The 13,903-nt window shown below is 43.8% G+C and overlaps 1 long non-coding RNA gene across 1 annotated transcript; it reads left to right on the top strand.

Annotated features, from left to right (window-relative positions):
• The first annotated feature begins 12,700 nt into the window (after nucleotides 1–12,700).
• On the top strand, nucleotides 12,701–13,813 carry LOC144932232 (uncharacterized). The gene is made up of 3 exons (XR_013636870.1): nucleotides 12,701–12,747; nucleotides 13,432–13,544; nucleotides 13,770–13,813. It is a non-coding gene; the product is annotated as an uncharacterized LOC144932232 (long non-coding RNA).
• The last annotated feature ends 90 nt before the right edge of the window (nucleotides 13,814–13,903 follow it).

Here is a 13,903-nt window from a genome sequence, read left to right on the forward strand (position 1 = left end):
ACCAAGTACACACTAGCCGGGTGTGTATTCGCTACGGACGGCCTTCCAGATTGAACAGGCTGAGTCAGGAATTAATGAGGACGGGTGCAGAGACAATGGGCCGCAAAAAAACGTAATGTAACGCTCCATGTAAGGGCAGAGAAATGTTTGAAATATCACAGGTAGGCGTACGATTGGCTGCGCCGAATAACGTAACCCTGGACTTTTTTTAAGTCAAGGGGCCTAAAAAGGGGAGCCAAAAACCGTTCAGGACAGATCTCATCTTCAACAGCTTGGTCGCCAAGACCCCCCCTGCCGTCCTGCCTCCTCGAGCCACTCACAGCATCCGCGTGATGCCAGCGAGTGCTGCTACGAGGCAGGCAGGGGCGGTTTCTTCATTAGGGCGATTGGGCGACGCACCACCAATGTAATTCAACCACAGAGCTATGCTAGCCGTTACTGTGCCTCTGGATATAGTCCAATCAGCGTCATGTCATGTTCTGTGGAGTACCGCCTCTTTTTGGGCGATTTCACTCCGGCTGAGAATCGCCCAGAGTGGTCCCATAGACTTACATTCAAAGATGTTTTTTTTCGAACGGGGGGCGCTGCAATGCATTCTCTATGGCTTCCGGGAGGGCTCGCACTAACGTGCTTACGTCATCATACGTAAGCCGCCACTGGAGGCAGGGATAGGCAAGGTTTTTTCGTCATCCTCCCTCCGACTCTCACAGCGTCCATGCGACGCCGTGAGGACAGCTGCGAGGTACGTAATAGGGCGTGTGAGTATCAGGGTTTTGCGCCGTGAATAAACGTTAGCACAGAGCATCGGTGCAGTGTGATTTGTGTTTGTGTGTAGAACGGCTGCGTGGGCGGACGCACGGCGAGAGTGAGGGCTAAGCCGCAGCACAAGCGCTCGTTAATATAATTGCCTGCAGGTGTGCGCGCGTTCGCACCGCCGCTGTAGTGTTAGCTGTGGTGTGTGCACATGTTCGGTGTGTGTGTTCGGATATAATCGCTCGCAGGTGTGGGCGCTGTCGGACTGCTGTGCGCTGCGTTAGCGTGAGTGGTGGTGTGCACACAAGAGTGATCACGGAGCCGCAGCGTGCGCGCGTGTTAGAATAAAATCGCCAGCAGAAGTGCGCACGTTCGCGCGACCGCGTTAGCGTTGGTGTGTGCGCGTGGTAGGACGTAATCGCCGGCAGGGGCGCGCGCGCATGCTCACCACCGCGTTAGCCTTAGGGGTGGTGTGTACGAGTGAGTGAGGACTAACCCTGTACGGCGGTAAGCCAGTGGTTCAGCCATGTCTCTCCGAGAGGGCGCTAGCGCAGGAGGGCCGATCACCCGATTGGCGGGAGCTGAGCAAGGTGGTGGAGGAGCAGAGCCGGCCCAGCCACTAAGCGACCCTTGCAATTGCAAAGGGCCCCGTGGCCAGCAGAGGGCCCCCTAGAGTCACTGCTAGCTAGTGGGTGAAAAAAATCATACATCATAGGGGCCTCCAACCAAATTTTGCTTAGGGCCCCCAAAGGTCTAGGGCCGGTTCTGTGGAGGAGGGAGTGGAGGGGGCCAATGTAGCGCCCCACCTGCCCAGCGAAGGCGGTGAGGCGGACGTCGACCCCCACATTATATTTAACATAAATGTAATTCACCATTGGAACCTCATTTGCCAGTAAAAAATATGATAATTGGTTTTTTACCCTTCTATCTGGCAACAAAACTGACACCTTTTTTTTTACAAGGAGTCATGTTTGCATAGACCACAATACCTGCAGTCATAATGCAAACAAAAAACATAACTCTGATCATGTATGCACTATAACAGAAGCATTATTTTTACGAAGTGTTTTGCACTTTTATTAGTAATTTATTACTGCCAGCCTTGTGTTTGGGATACAGTGTAACAGTTTTGGTGCTACTGTTCTGTAATGTTTTGCACACTGGACTTGCAATCCAGAGGTCACTAGTTTCATTCGATCACCCAGCAATATCAAACGAAGAGAAAGGTCCGACTGTTGGGGAAAGTGCTGTTAGCGAGCACTTATGAAGGTCGGCACGGCACACGAGGAGGTGGGTGGCTAACACTACGCCTGGCCACCTTTGTCTCTCTTCAGGCGATGTTTAAACACCGCACTACATACTCATTTGAAGCTGAGTAAACCTGGCGGAGGCCCAGCAATATCAATAGGTACACCACAGTCAATCTGTAGGTCGCATGTGGTATGTTAAAGTATGCATTCTCTCATATATTTAAAGTCGTCTGGGCAGTTTGGAAGAGTAAGAAAAATGCCATCCAGAGTGGCTCTCACGAGCACCCCACTCGTGAAGGCAGTGGTGTGAGCAAGTAAGTGCCTTTACCTGCAGTGTAGCTGTAAGGGTTTTAGAGTATTTGAGCATGCAGCACGTAAAGAACTACGTTGTATTAAATTAGTTCACGGACTCCCCTGCACTCACACTTTATATTGCTTCCTTATTGGCGTCAACGTGAACGCGTCCTTATTGTTACAGTGCAATCTCTGTTTGTGCAGTCTGTGTGCACATCTTACGGTGACTGCCACAGCTGTTTTCCGATCCACGGAACATCATTGAGGGCTGATGGCAGGCTACGTAGAGTGTGTCATGGGGTGGGGTGGGTTGTAACTGTGGAAGTCGTCATGCATGGTTCAAGCAGTTCAAATCACTCATTTAGAGCTGTAGACCAACGTCCATGGGTCACTGACCAAACACTGTTGATGTCACGTCATATACGGTAACTTGACAGTCTCTCTGGAATTAATTAGAATAACTCTGGTCTCGATGGGTGTAACTATTCACCCCTATACACCACCTCCCTGGCGATTCAATGCATTTTCACAATTCAGGGTTGCAATTAAATTTGTGGATTTTTTTTTTTACAATGTAGTGAATGGTCATCATGTGTAAGTGTACGGTATTCCCTCGTTATTCGAAAGGTATACGCTCTGGAGATGCATGTGAGTGGATAATGATATTGGCCTATGAAAACCTATTTTTGTAATGCATTATCTTTCTCTCTCACCACTTTATCTCGTCACTTTATCTCATCACTATATCGCTCATCACTTTTTCTCTCTCTCTCGATGCAGTCGTGTAGAGTTCCAGATGCGATTAGCGGATATCCAAAATCGCGGATATCAAATTCATGAATAACGAGGGAATACTGTAATGCGCCAGTGTAGCCCATTGACATTTCTTGTGAGCTCTCCAACCTTGTTAAATTTTTTAAGTATGTTTTACGACAACAAAACGTGCGCCCGATACAACGCGCTGAAAAATTAGGGACCTCGTTTCAAGGGCAAGATGAAGATTTTAATGGGGAGGGAAAACAGGCGGGGGGGGGGGGTGAGAAATAACCGGCGTACTAAGGGAAAACCGGGATAGGGGGGAAGAAGATGGGAGGAGCGTAGAACAAAGAAAAACCCTAAGAATCAAAGCAACATACAAGCTGCTCTTCCATCATTCCTAATTCCGCTCCCGCTTGATCCCTCAGGGGCTCTGTCCCTCTTTTTCCCATCCCTATTTCCTGACCTCGTCCGGCCTGGTTATTTAAGACTGTATAGGAAAGGAGATAGCCTGGCTTAGAACTCCCATTCCCTCCCTTTAAGATTGTGGCTTCAGTGCTCCATGCCCACCTGTGCTAGGAAGGTAATCATGCCACTGTTTTCATGAAGGGGATTGTTGGTCCTTCCAATTGACCAATATGGTCTCCCTGGCTATGATGAGTAAGGATTGGAGTCGGGCATGCTGATATCTCGTAAAGGTATCCGGGTTTCAGGCCCCACAGAGTCTCGTCGACCAACGGAAAGAGGTTAGTGCCACATATGTCGTTGAAAAACCCGTATAAAATGTATACAGTTTTGCAACTTCCAGACATAGCTAGTCAAGCGTGGAAGAAAGTTTGGACCATGTCCAGTTGGGCGCCTTGGACAGTCTGGGGAAACCTCCATAATTTTTTCTCCAACTTTTGTTGAACGCACAGGATGTTTTGGTTGGAGAGCTGAAGAGAAAGATTAATGGTTTGTATTGGCACATTACACCTACACAGGATGACCGTGTCATCTCCCAACTGCCAAACGACCAATACTCCAGCAAATGGATTTCAAGTTTAGTTCGCTAATCATGATACCACAGGGTATATTCGTTGAAAATAACTGATTCTTACACGTGCTTTGATGCATTTAGTGTGAACTTAATAATCAATATTAATCAATTCATTAATCAATTCATTGATTGATTAATCATTACAATCCTACTGATCTCCAATCATTTCCCATTTCATCCATTAGTCCATCACCCATAAAAAAAATTAAGATGTATTGTATTGACGTGAAGGACTGCCACATCATACATGAAGTCACTGACTCACTTAGTGTGCAGTTCTAAAGGTCACGTAATTCTCAGAATCAACAGGAGGTTGTGAATTTAAAATGAAAGAAGTGTTGTTGGTCAGTCACGTTTATAAGTGTTCAAATATATGCAACGACTGTGAAATGCTTTAAAGTGAATTCTGGACACAAATATAAACTGATGGTTACACGTGGTTTGGAGTTCTGAAACAATGTGTGTATTGTGTTGTAAAGCTATCTGTAAATAGAATAAAAGGGGCCGTCCATAAATGACGTCACGCGATTTTAGACGATTTTTGACCCCCCCCCCCCCATCGTCACACGGTGTCACAAAAAGTCAGACCCCCCCCTCTCAAATATGACGTCACAAAGCTCTGCCCCCCCGCCCCCCAAAATAAAACATGCTTCAAATCGCTTTAAACTATTGTCATTGTAGTGCGTATTTAATGTGGCTGTGACATCATATTTCTCACCCCCCCCTCGTCACACATCGTCACAATGTCTGACCCCCCCCCCCTAGGTGCGTGACGTCATTTATGGACGGATGGATCAATTCTGTGCGTGATAGATTCAAATTGTGGTGAGGTATACCTGATCTTATTCTTTGCCCCCGGTTTGTGAAATCTTGGCTGACTGCATAATTTTCCACCGAGTCGAATGCCTCTTCACTTGACATAATTTGAAAACAGTAGTGCATCAATAATTATCCGGTGGCTTCAGGGGGGAAGGGGTGGCGGACTTTCAAAAGCGCTGGATAATCACATCATTATTTAAAATAGCTTATTTTTGGACATTCTTGGATAACGTGTTTTAGGTGTTGTGTGTTTTTTTAGTGTTTTAGATTTGTTTACTTATGAAATTGGCATAAATAAGCATACAAATCGACACAAATAAATATCCCACTGTACAAAAGTACTGTATTTACTATACCGTACTTTACCACTCCAATCTCGAAGACTCTGCATGGGGTGATGATGTACATACTTGGCTCTTAGTTTAACAACCATGTATTTGATGATCGCTGGACTGATGTTTTTCCGGGTTCGCCGGATCGGCCTGGGATCACCGGATAATGTTGGAAAGCCGTATAATCAAGCCCCGGATAAATAATCTATGGTCTATTGTATATATGTGGTCAATGGTGGAAAATCCTTTCCTAAACCCATCTTACTCAAGTGGTTTGATGGCCTCCACACTGTCAATTACGTTTAATTCACCATCTTGAATAGATGGGTCTGTAATTGTTAAGGTCAAGTTTGTCTCCTTTTTGAATAGAAGAATTATTGATGCACCATTGCATGATTGAAGCATTTCATTTATGTGCAAACATTTAGTAAATAGGTCCACAAACATATTTAGAAATTCTAAATACCATTTACTAGGATTGAACAGCAACACTGAGATTACATGAAGAAATTAAAAAAACTTTATCAGAAGGGGCGTCAGACAACTAGACACACTTTGATCAAATTAATTCACAGTGAAATTACAAGATCTTTCCAAATAGTGTATATTGGAAAATAAAGTAATACATATAATGGAGAAAATCTTAACAATCTCAGATTTCCTTTAAACTTAGTCACTATGGCAACAGCTGGAAATAAATTACAGGCAAAGACTGATGATCTCAATAAAGAGGATTGCGAGGTTGTGCTCAAGATAAATGAGCAAAACAAAAGTCACATGCCAAACGCTCACGAACCAATTTTTTATTTTTTGAAGGGACACAATTGGTAAACACAGAGAGGATATAACTAACACAATTATTGAAGGTGGTTTGGGATCAAAATGATGAAATTATTGGACTGAGAGCAGGTGTTCGTGCACTCAGATAACTTAACTTAATTATAAAAAGCAAAATACCGTGTGACATGTGTCTGGAGAATAAAGTTTTCCATCAGTGCATATCACCTGCTATGACCTATGCGTTGGAAAAACAACAAAGGAACTGGAGAAACAAAAATCGCAACACTGTGCAAAGAACACTTGAGAGGCACGTGCTTGAATTCATACTCAAAGATAGTAAGAGGGAGCTTGTGGATTGGTTAAGAGGGAAATTTGAGACGTGATATTTATTCGCCACCACCCAACACAGCCAATTAGTAAGGTTTGTCAAGTTAACAAAACGTGCCAATTAGTTACTACTTCAGCACACTGCTGTGTTGGAGAGTAAACCCACAACAATTAAAATTATATTTTGGCGATCTAACCCAACAAAAAACGCTATTATGGATAATATTGGTTGCGAAAGCCTAGGCGTTATACTGATCATATTGACTGTTAAGAAAAGTAAGTGGCCTTAGGACACATTGCTAGAAGGAATGATGGCTAATATCTGAGAGTGGTTCATGCTGCCACATTGGAATGCATGCTGCATTCCTGGTTGTTTTTCGTTTTTGCTCTGTGAGATAAAGAGATTTTCTTTTTTTAAGTCTCCATGCACACATTTTTTAAATAACCCTTTTATATGGTATTTGCATCAAACACTTAAATAATAAAATACATAAATCTTGACTTAAAGATTCCGTGACTGCAGGAATTAATATTCTTTGGGTCTTTCGGTAAAGTCACGTAGATAGGTTCAAAGAAAATAATAAAAAAAATAACAAAATACTACGACGTTTCGATCGCAACACAAGCGTTAGTCATCTTCCTGATGACTTCCTGATGACGAACGCTTGTGTTGCGATCGAAACGTCGCAGCTTTATTTTATTATTTTTGTTATTTTCTTTGAACCTATCTACCTGACTTTACCGAAAGACCCAAAGAAGATAAATAAAATAAATGTAAGTACATTTCAGCAAAAATGTATATGTTTTAATGATTGCTATATTTTATCTGAACTGCTAGGTACTAGTGAATTTTGATCAAGCTCACCAAAGTTGAGAGTTTAATGTAACATGGAAAATATATAATGTACATTTGATGGGTGATGCGGTAAAATATGAACGACTACCAATGCCACTATAATTAGACACAAATCAGGAATCCAACTCACTTTTTTTATTTGAATAAGTGCTGTTTATTCATTTTAATTTTGTTTAAAATGTTATTACTACTAGTATGTCCTTTCAAATACACATTGTCTTTACAAAACAGCAAACCCTTTATGTTTTGTCAGGATGAAGTGAATAGATCTTAAGTAAAACAAAAGCTTCATGTTATTGTCCAATCAATTTCGGTTCTACTCAGGACTGTTAAAGATTTCGTTCATCAAAGTACACAATGCCAGTCGTGGATGTAAAAGAGAAAAACAATAATTTGTTAGTTACTCAGTTTATTCAAATAAAAACGGTAATTTTCATTCCAATAAGTTGAGGTATATCTCCTACTTCATATTAGAAACCCAACGATAGCAGTATCCAATTAAAGACCTCGTGGACCTCTGTGCACTTAGTCGTCTGCCCAAGGGCCTGCTCGATATTGCTGCAGTGTGGAAATTACACTGACCTTAATCAAGTTTGGATGTCTGGTCTATTTATGTAACGTTACTCTTCTGGTCCATGTTATAAAGTAATGCTTTAACATCGCTATTTAAACCAAGATTACCTGGCTGTAAATGTTATGTACATTTTATTTTACAGAAACAAGCAATGCAATGTTAATGTACTGAAATGTAAATCCACTGCGAGATGAAGTCCTCCACATGCCACGGTGGTCACTGTACTTCAGAAGGGGGGTGTCCAAAACCGGTTCACATATCGGCCACTGATGTTTGCCAAATTCATCACTGGTGTTACATTGCGCGAACCACGGCATCACCACTCCACTCCACATTATAATGCACTGGCCAAAAAGGACTGCCGATGCCTGTATCTGCCATCACCACTGCAGTTTTATTCAATTACATTGTCTAGAGTAGACTGTTTATTAAATTGTCCTCTTTTTTGAGCATTGCTTTAATCCTGCCTTATTTCCGCATTGTGTGCTATCCCACGGGCTGTGAAGGGGAGAGGCTCCTCTTTTCAGCTGTCACTTGTGGGTGAGAGGTGAGCTGCAATAGTAATTGGATGTCCGTGCAGTTGACCACCAAAACAAGCTTCTGAAGTACTATCACAAGAGGACAAACATGTCAGTGCAGAAAGTGGCTTGAAAAGCGGATGGGGATGGAAGGGTCCTCTGAGCCCAAGAGACCTGTTGGGGCTGTCTGCTCTATAACATGTAATTATATAAGATACGCAATCTACATGAGAAAATACGAGTAAAAATTGCACTGTTGGTGTGGTACTTACCACTGTATATACGGCATATATGGGTGTCTCGGTGGCAAGATGTTAACTACCTCGCCTGGTATACAGTAGGTTGTGGGTTTCTGTATATTTGGAGTTTGCATGTTTGCCTCATTGTCGTGTGAATTTTTTTTTATCCGGGTCCTCCAGTTTTTCCCTCCACATTTATAAACATGCGTTGAGAGTATTTGGCTGCTATCAATTTCCACATGATAAGCCTTCTTTGAGCTATCATTTGTGGCCAGGTCGCTTCTGAAAAAGAGCTCTATAGCTCAGTGGATTTTACCTGGTAAAATAAAAAAGTTTCATATGAAGCAGAACTATTATGTCGAGTATAATGACAAATATACAGCCATTGATCAGTCCGCTGCTGAATAAAGTCACTCACAGGGGTTGTTTGAACATACTTCAAGCTGGTCAGTACGGGTTGGTGAAGGCGGTGAGGGGATTCAGGCTCAGTTCAAATATCATACACTCGCCACTGCGAAGAACTGTGACTGGGAATCGACCTAAATTGGCCAGCTTCATCGTGAAGTGTGTTAACTACTATAAAAGCACTCCACCCTATAAAAAAAAATGTTGAACTCTTATAACTTTCCACGATACATTTCTAATACTTCTGTAAAATAATTAAACATCGTAAAGCCCTTTAATTTACATATTTATGAGATTAAAGTAGAAATAATGTTCTTACATTTGTAGTGAGTCATTCAGGGACACTATTTAGGAGGCAACAACGTTTATTCTACACTTTACGCAACACCGTTACACATGGGACTAAATACACCTATTCCCACTCTTGTTACTCATAGGACCACAATACACCTATTTCTCTTGCATTCGAGATAACTATAATCGGGTCAGAGATGCCACGTGCTGCCTGACCCACGATGTCAAAGACGGGGACGAAGACATAGCACTTGGGTTCCACTTCACCTGCAGACAGCCTGGATCTGTGATCAGGGCCTCCCTTTTTAAATCCTTTATATTAAGTTCACTTGCTTGCGCGCTTACGACCGTGCAAATCTTTTGGTCGTTTTTTAACCCACTTCCCGTGATCCAATCGAGCTGACATTTTGCACACAGACTCGTTGTGCTTGACAATTTATTTTCGTGAAAAAATTTTTCCATAACTTTACACTTTTTAAGAATTTTTTTAAATATTTAATTACCAATTGCTTAATGGTGGCAGGCAATCATCTGACCCATAGGTGGCAGCCATCTCAAGCCAGAGGACGATAGGACTCTAGCCGCCACGCATATAAAGGATGTATAGTGAAAAACTTTGTTTTTACGGGTTAATTTTTATCTCTCTCACCACGGCCTGGCTCCACCCTCGGCCACGCCCTCCGTCCAGAATATTCCCGACGGCTCCAGGCTACACCGCACCTGTTCCCTCTCTGGCTCCGTCCTTAACCACGCCTCTTTCGGGAACTCTCCAGACGTTCTCAGCTACTCCCCCCGTGCCCCCTCGTTCGCCTTTGGCCCACATTACTCACCCCGGCCCATCACGTGCTTAACCCGGTGCCGGGGTGACTCGTCCTCACATGGCCCCAACTACCAGCCGCCCCCCACCACACTCTCCCAGTGGCCCCCTCTGGTGATTCCCTGGGGCGCTGGTGGAGGCTGCAATCCCCTACTCTGTCGGTAGGACTCATCAGACAAGCACCCAGTACCATGCCCCTAGTGGCCCACTGAATGTGTTGGCCTTTGCGCCTGTTTCAACGGCACTTAGTGCTACGCGCCGTAGTGATCAATTCAACGTCACTACACATTTATAGAGAAAAACGCATTGAGGAAATACTGACACCTAATGGGCAATGTGTGTCAACAACATAAAACAAGCTGTCGTGGCAATGTGAAATTTACGAGTTCAAAGCGCAGTCAGGGTTCGACTCAGACTATCATTCCTTTCAGATACTTTATACATGTACGATTGTTTTTGGTAAACAGTGGTTATACTATGCAAACGCTGCTCCCTGTAAGTTGATAACAGAATTTCACAGTGAACGTTAACCATGATCTTTCCGACTCTTGATCCTGAGATGCAACAATATTTCTATCACTCCATCTTTTCAGTTTGCATCCTCTTGCACACGTTCCATTCCTTTGTAACTCTTTCACTTGATCATTGGCTATCAACCCTTCTCGTGACGCGTCCTACCCAACCCACTTGTCATAACAGTTTTAATGAGAGTTGGCAGTGCTCCGGCCATCTGGCTCTGGCTCCAGAATGGCTCCAATAGTTCAGCTCCGGGCTGGTTCCACAGCTGAGGAAGACCTCTCTGCTCCATCTGCAGCTCCAGGCTGGCTCCAGCAGCCCCTGCTCCAGCTCTGGAGCTACTCAATTCCAGCTACTTTTACCCGGCTCAAATTCTGGAGCCTTAGGAACCCATAGTCGGCCATATATTTTCTTGACAGTAACAGCATCGTCCTCTTGCAGTTTAAAAACAAAACATTGTACATAGTGTAACCATGTGATTGTTTAATTTAGAATCACGCAAGGGCGTCTTTGGGAGGTGTGTGCATGGCGTCTGACCTTCACGGTGGCCAGAAAGGCGTTTTCAACAGCGCAGTTGTTTATTGTCAAGGTGTTTTCTTTAATCAATTTGTAGTTTAAGTTGTTGAAAGCAAGTAGTTTAAGTTGTTGAAAGCAACACAACTTTACATGCAAATGTCCCTTATATTGGCGCCTCGGAATGTCCTGTTCAAGTTCAAATGGTGCCCGTTATAAATGAACCGTATTGATGAGACATTTGGCTTTGATTGAAAACTTGCGTGACTGCAGGAATTCATATTCTTTGGTTCTTTCGGTAAAGTCCAGCTCCAGGTATGAAAGCAACTCCTAAAATAATGGTGTTGTACTGCCCTCTGCTGCCGACCACGTAGCTCTGCAGCAAGAAACCCTGAAATATCCTGCGAGCAGGTTATCTTGCACAAACTATGAAACTATAAACAATTTTTATTTTTACCAGGTAAGTCCCACTGAGATATCTATCTTTTTTTCAGAAGCAACCTGGCCAACAAATGATAGCTCAACGAAGTGGCTTATCATGTGGAAGTCTGTAACAGCCAAATACTGTGAACGCTCGTTTCTAAATGTGGAGGGAAACCCGGAGGACCCGGAGAAAAATCCATGCGACCACGGGGAGAACATGCAAACTCCAAATATACAGCAGGCTTCAGGGTCGGGACTGACCCCACCACCTCCTGTATACCTGGCGAGGTAGTTAACATCTCGCCACCGTGTTTAGCTTCCGAAATTGAATGAGATCGGGAACATTCACACATGATTTGGTCACAGGCTAATAATAAATCATCATAATGTCCTTTAATTAAATTATGCTGAAGGGATTACAGAGCATTTTTTTTATGATGGAGGGTATTTTCTTGATCATTTTATCTTCTTCGTATAGCTGATGTTGACGTAGAGCAACAACTATAATTTTATATTGAGGTGGTTGAGCCGGATAACGTATCTCATCTTATATTGATTTATGTAGTGCCTTATTCCAAGGTGCTTTGCAACAATTATGGAAAAATAGTACATAAAATGATAGGGCTTGAAATAAAGAGTGGGGTCATTAAAGGTGATGGTGTAGTTATGGTGATAGAAGGAGGGGTTGGGGTATAAATTGTGGGGCTGGGTGGGGAGGGGAGGGTGGGGAGGGGCTGGGAGGGGAGGGTGGGGTGGGGAGGGGCTAGGTGGGGAGGGTGGGGGGTGGGAGAGGTGGGGCTGGGTGGGGAGGGGCTGGTCACCCCTTGGTGCTCTTATAAAACTCAACGTTGAACCTACTCACGCCTGACCCTGGCCATTGACCGAGCAACCCAACGTCCCTACCAGCTCCCTCCGCAGGAATGTGTTATATCTACGCGATCTAACCCAAACCCAACTTCAATAATGACGTTCAAGTTTGCTGTGCGTGACGTCCCCGCCCATTGACTTTCGTTCCCTTCCTCTCTCTGCCTCTCGGCGCGCCGATTGGTCAATAAACTAAAGCCCCGCCCCCCACCGGCGCTGCTTGCCCTCCGATTCGCCAGTGGAGAGCGACCGCGCGCTGATTGGCTGTCGCGCGCTTCCCGTTAAAATTCAAATCCCCCCCCCCCCGCACTCGCGTCTCGATCCGTAGAGAGCGAGGAATTGGGGCAACAAAATGAGCGCTGCGGGACAAGAGCGCGAGTAAGCGAGTTTCCCGCGACCAGCGTTTCGGTGTTTCTATCCCTTCCTCTGGTCTCTTCCCCCATCACGTTTACCCACCTCTCGTTGTTCATGGCGTGTGTAAAATGCTGTCTTTGCATTGTGCTGTGTAACGTTTGAATGGAATCGCTCGCCCGTGTTCACGGTGGGGGACGGGGGGTGATGCAAGATGACGCCATCTTAGGATGTTGTTTTTGGGAGCGAGGTTGCATTACTGATGTTAAAACATATCATGGTTGCTGATTCGTAATTGCGATTGTTCGTAAGTCTAGGACCGTGGTGAGCTGAGATCGATCTCGCCCGGGATGAGTTCGCGCGTTAGATCCCAAAAACCCTGACGTCCGATTTCCCCCTCCACATTTAGAATTAACATGCGTGTTTGACAAATGATCGGACACTTTTGTTGAGATATCATTTGTGGCCAGGTCGCTTCTGAAAAACTAGCTATATAGCTCAGTGGGCTTTACCTGGTAAATAAAAAAAAAGTGTTTCGTTTAGAGTTGAGATGCTATTTAAAGCCAAATTGCATCGTTTCGTTATTGTATGTTTGTGATGTATCAGTAGCTTTGCCTTAGATCCTACACAATACACATCCACATGTTGACTGCCACACAAAGCAAGAGTGTGCATGCTGATAGTTGTGGATGTCGTGATTTGTGTTCACAGAACTCTTACCAAAGCGGTGTCCTTGATGCCGAACAACTTGGGCGATGAGTCTGTGATCATAATCAGCGATGTTGATGATTTTAACCAAAGCAGCAACGACTTGTCCACACGGTGTAAGTTGCGGTGTGACTATAAGTGATGCTATCCGTGTAATTGGATGTGTCATTGTGTCTTGGGCACTTGCAGGATGGTATGATTGCTCTGGTTGCTGCATTATATTTCATGATGCGATATAATATTAAAGTTATAAAATGCTTAACTGTAAACGTTTGCAAGAACTTAAACATTGTTTCTTTATGAAGTATCGTTTTTTTCTTTTCTGAATTTTATATAAATAGAGAACTTAGAAGTTGGTAAACTGCAGTGAACGCAACAAGCTTTCCATAGGTATTTTAATCGTTACAGCTGACATCACTTATAATGCACATGCTACACAGGACATGATTATATAGTAAAATATAATGCATACAGT

This window comes from Lampetra fluviatilis, chromosome 5 (assembly GCF_964198595.1).
Source record: "Lampetra fluviatilis chromosome 5, kcLamFluv1.1, whole genome shotgun sequence".
Lineage (NCBI taxonomy): Eukaryota > Metazoa > Chordata > Hyperoartia > Petromyzontiformes > Petromyzontidae > Lampetra > Lampetra fluviatilis.